Genomic DNA, 7,306 nt, shown 5'->3' with positions numbered 1-7,306 from the left:
AAAAAAAAATCTAAAAAAAAAGTATTAATTCACTAGGTAGACATAAGAATTCTAAATGTGTTGCACCAAAATATATAAAGTAAAAAGTAATACAGCTCGACGGAGAAATATAAAATCCAAAATTTTATTGGGGACTTCATCACCCTGCTCAATAGTAACTGATAGAACTATTTCATAGAAAATGAGCAGGGATATGTAGAATATCTAAACAACACAATAAACCAATAAAATCTAATTGTTACATATAGAACACTCTACCCAATAACAGCAGAACACACATTTTGCTTTCAAGTTCCTATGGAACATTACCAAAATGTACCTTTTTCTGGGCTTTAAACTAATGCCATAGAGTGTTGTCTTTGAACACAGTGGAATCAAACTAGAAATCAACAACAGAGAGTGAACAGGAATATCTCCATAGAGTTGGAAATTAAATAGCACACTTCTAACTCCTGCATAATTCATTGTCAAAAAGGAAGTCTCAAGAGAAATAAAAAATATATAATATGTTGAACTGAATGAAAATAAAAATAAAACCTGTCAAGATATGTGGGACCAGGTAAAGCAGTACTAACAGAGACATGGGTAGTGCCAAAGCTTACATTAAAAATGAGAAACGTTCTCAAACCAGTAATCAACAAGTAGATAAAGAAGAGGAATATAAACTTGAATCAATCAGAAAGTAGATAATAAAGATCAGAGCATAAACACATAGATTTAAATAGTAAAAAACAACAGAGAAAATGAATGAAACAATCAGCCGGCTCTTCAAAAAAATTAATAAAATTGCAAAACCTTTAACAAGATTGATAAAAATAAAAAAGAGAGAAGACACAAATCACTGACATTAAGAATGAAATGCAAATAATACTAGAGATCTTGCTGTCATTAAAAATATAATACAGACATATTATACACAGCTTTACAGTCATAAATTTGATAAGGTAGAAGAAATGGACTAAATTGTCAAAAACTACAAACTACCACAACTCATCCAGATTAAATATATAATCTGAATAGCCCTTTAACCATTAAAGAAATTGAATTTCCAATTTAAAAGTTCTAAATAAGAAATCTTTATGTGTAAATGATTATACAGGAGAATTTTACCAAACATTTACAGAGAATGAACACCAAATTTTATATAATCTATTACAGAAAATAGATGAAGAGGGACTACTTCACAATTCATTTTATGTGGCCAGTATTACCCTTATTATGATATCAACATCAGAAAAATTCAGTACAAAATGGTAAACTACAGAACAATATCTTTCATGTTCTTCAATGCAAAAATCCTTAATAATGTACTAACATAAGGCATGGCAAAGGTAGTTGGAGATTCAAAGATCAATGTAATCTACCATATCAAAAATCTGAAAAAAAATTATAGGATCATGTCAATTGTCACAGGAAATACACATCATATTCAACATCTATTCATGACAAGAACTTGCAGAAAACTAGGAATAGAGTGGAATTACTCAACTTGATAAAAACCCTCTACAAAAAAACCTATAGGTACATAATTCTTAATAGTAAAAGACTAAATTCTTTCCTTTTAATAGCAGGAATAAGGCCAGTGTGTTCATTTTCAATACTGTTATTCAACATAGTACTGGAAGTTCTAGCCACCACAATAAGAAAAAGAAATTACATGCATTCAAATTGGAAATAAAGAACTAAAGTGGGCCGGCTGAGGGGCACATTGGTTAAGAGCTGACTTGGGACACCAGAGGGCCCCGGTTTGGATCCCACATATGAGGGCCTGTGACACTGCCCTCTACAGCTAAGATGCTGAACAACAGCTCAACCTGGAGCTGGGCTGCCATGAGTCTCCGGCGATGGTGTAGGCTGCAGCCCCTGCTGCAGTGGGTTGCCATGGGCTACTGTGAGTAGCCAGCAGCCAGCATGAGCAGCCAGCAGCCAGCGTGAGAGGCCATCCAGAAGCCGGCGACTGATCAGCCTTGCCCGGGAAGAGCGCAATGATGGTGACAACTTGGGCCAGTGAAGCAATGTCCTCCACAACTAGACTGAAGGACAAAAGGACAGCAACTTGACTGTTCCCCTTCCCCCAATTCCCCAGCACTGTTCCCATCCCTCAACTCCCCAATTTAAAAAAAGAAAGAAAAAGAAATAAAGCTACTTATAGATGATATTCTATATAGAAAATACAAATGAATTCAAAAACCAAAAAAAACCCAAAACACCCAGAAACAATAAATAAGGTCAGCAAGGGCAAAGGATATAAGTTTATACACAAATAGCAATTAGATTATTAAAGGGCAACAGAAGAGATCTTTGTAGTGATGGAACTGTTCAGTACCTTGATTATGGTGGGGGATACATGCAAAAAATGCATATGATAAAACTGTATAAGAGTAAATACACACACACACACACACACACACACAAAATTCATGCAAATGAATGCAAACCAAACTCCGAAAATCCACATAACATTAGTGGGTTGTGTCAGTGTCAATATCCTTATTGTGATATTGTAATATAATTTAAAAAATGTTACCTTTAAGGGAAACTTTGTAAAATGCACATGGGATCTCTCTGAATCATTTTTTACAATTGAATGTGAATGTGCAATTATCTAAATATAAATTTAAAAAACACAGGATTCCCAGTTAAATTTGAATTTCAGATAAAAAAAATACTTTTTATTATTAAATGGGTCATACTTGCAAGAAAAAAGAAACTATCCATTTTTTATTAGATGTCTGTACATGTGGTGGGCTGTGTTACAGCAGAGGAACACTGACTTGAGAGAATCCACCACTTTTATAAAAAGCAGTAAGCAAGCCTGCTCTTTATCTCCAAGGGAGACATTGCATCATCCCTCAAAGCTGCTAGCTGCGAACATAACTCTGAGAAATTGCCCAAGTGAAGAGAACTGAGGACCTTTCATTCTAGGCACAAGAAGAACAGGGACTCTCAAGGCCCATGGAAGATCTTCTCTCCCAATAGGAAGCAAAGGGAATAGTATTTACTGACGGGTTGGATTTGGTGGATTAGAGGGGAATCAAAACATTGTGTAGACTTTTGGTTTGAGGCACTCGGTGGGAGGTGATAGCATTTACTGAGACAGGAAATAGGGATGATATCACATCTGGGAACAGAACAGGCAATCATTGTTTTTGTTTCTGCCATGTGAATTTTAAGGGTCCTAATATTAGCCCTTTAAGTACAAAACGCCAAGTAAATTAATTTGAAATATTTTGCATGTGGCTTAAATTTAAAGCTAGAGATCTTACCCTATTGCTTAACAATCATGGATCATACCTACAAAAGAAAGAAAAACCCCCTCATCCATTATGGACATGCCACTAAAAAGTATCTGTGTAAAATGAATGGTTCGATTAATATGGCTGTTAAAATGACCTATGAAGAGTGCACATAAAATTTCTCTTTTTTAGTATGAGTTTTTGCCATTCTCTAAATCTGGCCCTATTTCAAATCATTTGGGTTTGTGGCTATTTTTGTGGTGGAAAAGTTAGAATGTTATAACTATTCAGTGACTTTTAAGGCCTTTTTGTAATGAAGGACTAAATGTAATTACTGTAAAAAAATTTATTCATTCTTCTTATGACACCACATGTCTAGCTGAATTTGTCATTTCTTTAACTTGTTTGTGAGAAATGTATAAGGTTGACTCTACACTCAGAAAGTGTAAAATAAACACATACACACACACACACAATTTTTTTTTTTTTAAGATTTTTATTGGGGAATTGGGGGAAGGGGAACAGTCAATTTGCTGTCGTTTTGTTCTTCAGTCTAGTTGTGGAGGACGTTGATTCACTGGCCCAAGTTGGCACCATCATTGCTCTCTTCCCGGGTGAGTCAGATCAGTCGCCGGCTTCTGGACAGCAGCTCACTGTGGCTGCCAGCCGCTCACGCTGGCTGCTGGCTACACACGGTAGCCCATGGCAACCCACTGCCACAGGGGCTGCAGCCTATGCCATCGCCTGCGACTCACGGCAGCCCAGCTCCATGTTGAGCTGTTGTTCAGTATCTTAGCTGTAGAGGGCAGTGTCACTGGCCCTCATATGTGGGATCCGAACCGGGGCCCTCTGGCATCCCAAGCTAGTTCTTAACCATCGCGCCACTCGGCCGGCCCACACACACACAATTTTTAATGAATGAATTATCTACCTATGGCTGAAAACCTCAAGCCACTAATTCCATCACTGCCATCATCTTCGACTCCACTTCTAAAAGAGCTTACAATTTCCACTTTTCAGGAGTCAACTATGAAGCTTAAGAACACAGGATGTATATAAATAAAGCCTTCAGAGCTCGTTGAAAAGAGAAATATCTCATTTAAAATGTATTCCACCACCACCATTCCCCAAATCCATTACTATGTAACTGAACTAGTTGATAACACAGTGAGCTGTGTAAAATTAGTCTGAGACCTCTCTTTTTTTCTGTGAAGGTCCCATCATCTGGTTTTGGCTAGCAAATCTGAAGCCCTAAATGTGTTTCAAGTAAAATTAAACATTCTGTTTATTTTTCACAGAAAATACATGGCATTTCCTGGAGATCTATGTCATCCAAATTAACATACTGATATCCATACTTCAAGAGGTATTTGGTAGATTGAACAATTTTTTTCCATGAAGGAAGCAAAAAGCCAAGGAAATAAACATTTTGGCGGGTCAGGCACTACGACAGGCATTTTCTATTATACTCTTTGAGGAGCCTTTCAGCTAGACACTATTACTTTTAATTATTATAAACTTATGAACAAGCCCCATTCAACAACGTTTAATAAATATTTTTGAACACCTATTACGTGTCAGGCACTGTGCATGGCACTGAATATAAACCAAGTGTATCTTGACCTATTTGGTAAATATAGACTCTCAATAATTATAAATTATAATTATTGTCTATACTGGGAAGGCTAGATCAGTCAATGAACTACTGTAAATTTTAATGAGTACCTATATTAGAGAAGTACAGTATGCTATGACAGTTTCAAATAAGGAGTTTTCCATTGCTGTTTTATTTCTGGGTGCAAAGGAGCAGAAAAGGAGATAAAATTTCATAAACAGCCCCACAGAATACAGACAGATTGAGTAAAATCTCACCTCTGAAAAGTATGTATAAATCACTATGCCACAGAGGCAGGCAAGACTGAGCCAAAGATTTGAATGGTTGAAAATAAGAGAAAACAAAATACATTACAAAATTGAAATGACCCTAATGATGCATAGAGAAGTGGGAGTGGGCAAGTCACCAAGGGCCCATTACAAGGGCCTTGTAAGCTATATGACAATTATGTTCTATAACCCTAAGCAATGTGAAGCTGTTAGGATATTTTGAGGAGGAATGGTAGGATGAAATTTGTATTGGGCGGGGGAGCGCACTGAAAAAATATCATATCGGCAGAGTTGCATCTCTTCCCTCATAACCCCATCCACAAATGTTCCACACAAAATTTCAGGAAGAGATTGAAAATATCTTTCCTTTTTTTTCTGGCTTCAGATTTAAAAGCCTCTTAAAATGGATCATTCTCTGCAACATAGGCAGTTACTTGTAATTCTTATGACTCTGAACTTGTTAAGAAAATATTGAAAAACAATAACAAAAACCTAAAGCTATGTAGTGTTTTCCCTAATTGAGGAAATGGAGAAAAAATGCTACAATTAATTGCACCCTAAAAAGAGAGAAAGTGTGTAAAATTTTTATTTTTTAAAGCATTTAACTTCTTTAATCTAAGATAACATTCAATAACACATTTCTTTAAAAATATTATAAGTACAAATGGGTATGTTCCTATTTAAACACAGCTTTTTGCTATTTTTTAAAGCTATGCTTTTAGCAACCATTGGGCTAGATACAGAATTTAGATTTAACATAGCTTAACAAATGTATCATTATGTAGTATAATTGCAAAAACTTTAAAGAATTAACTATTGAAATGAAAACATGAATCCAAAAGAATAATTTGGTCAGCTCTACAAAGAATTAAATAATATGAATCACGAAGTTTTATAAAACAAATTGCATGTGATAGTGGTGATATTAGTAACAGTCTTATGGTAAAACTGATTAATTATAACATAAGTTAGCTAGAGCTGTGCATTTCTCAAATAAATCCCATATACTCATTGACTGTTTAATTTGATGGAAAAAGAAGAAAATCAATATCTTGAATAATTTTATGCACACTTGCCTTTTTCTCTCTTCAGCTGTCTAGAGTTTGCTTAAAAGAGGTTTAGAGTAAATTATTATTTCTGGTTTTTATTCAGGAATATATGGCCCACCTTTATTATAACGAAAACTTGCTAATATTATAGCTTGTCTCCTGTCCGAATGTTGTCTTTATAGCTGTTTTACAGATTAAACAAAGTTTTACCATAAGAAGACAGACTGAATAAAGACTTTCTACAACAGTAGTGCTGTTGACATTATATGACTCAGTTTGGTACGAATGAATAAATAATTTTCAAAACTACACATTTTTGATAATCAGTTTGGCTGAAATCAGCTTTTGTTCTAGCTTGTTTTTCTTGCTAAATTGGGATTTCTATAATTATTAACTGAACTACTCCCCTGGCGTTTATCTCACCTCTATAATTAAACAGAGGATTTGGCTCGGTAAAATGCCAGACCTTAATCTGACCCCCCAAAAATAACACCAACTTCCAAATCGTCATCAGGAGGGGTTGAGCTCATCCCAATGAGTTTTGCTTAGAATGTGCTTCTCAATCACTTTGTTTCCAAAGTGTAACCTTTATAGAAACAAAAACTAATGAAGCTGTCCGGGCCCTCTGATCCAGAATGAAGCCAAAAGGGACTGGTCTCCCTTAGAGGGCCAGTGATACCAAATTAAGTATTAGGTGAATGGAGGGCCTTACTTAACTCACTGGCACAAATGAAGAGAAGTTCAGGGTATTTAAAGATATATCTTATTACTAGAGGAAAATATCCTTGAAGATGATTAGTACCAGCTTTTAAAAATATGAAGAAAAAGTGATTAATGCCAGTTAAAGCTTGTATTTAATTAATTTACTTGTAATTTATATCAATCTCTTTTCAAAATGAGCTGGAAGCAGCTTTTAGCTAATCTGGAACTACCGCCACTAGAATATAATTGTCCAATAGGTTGTGGGAACGAGGACTGTTCTCACTGTTCTTAGTTTAATTGCGTGAGCCTAACTTGGTGCCTGGAAAACAGAAAGTCCCCAGTGAATACTGTTGAATGAATGAATATTCCATAAGTCTTTATGAAAGTCCTCTAAAGGCTCCTATGCAATCTCCTCTCCATCCCATTAAGACAAAG

This window comes from Hipposideros armiger, unplaced genomic scaffold (assembly GCF_001890085.2).
Source record: "Hipposideros armiger isolate ML-2016 unplaced genomic scaffold, ASM189008v1 scaffold_184, whole genome shotgun sequence".
Lineage (NCBI taxonomy): Eukaryota > Metazoa > Chordata > Mammalia > Chiroptera > Hipposideridae > Hipposideros > Hipposideros armiger.
The sequence above is the reverse complement of the archived record's forward strand: the minus strand, read 5'-3'. Positions refer to the sequence as shown.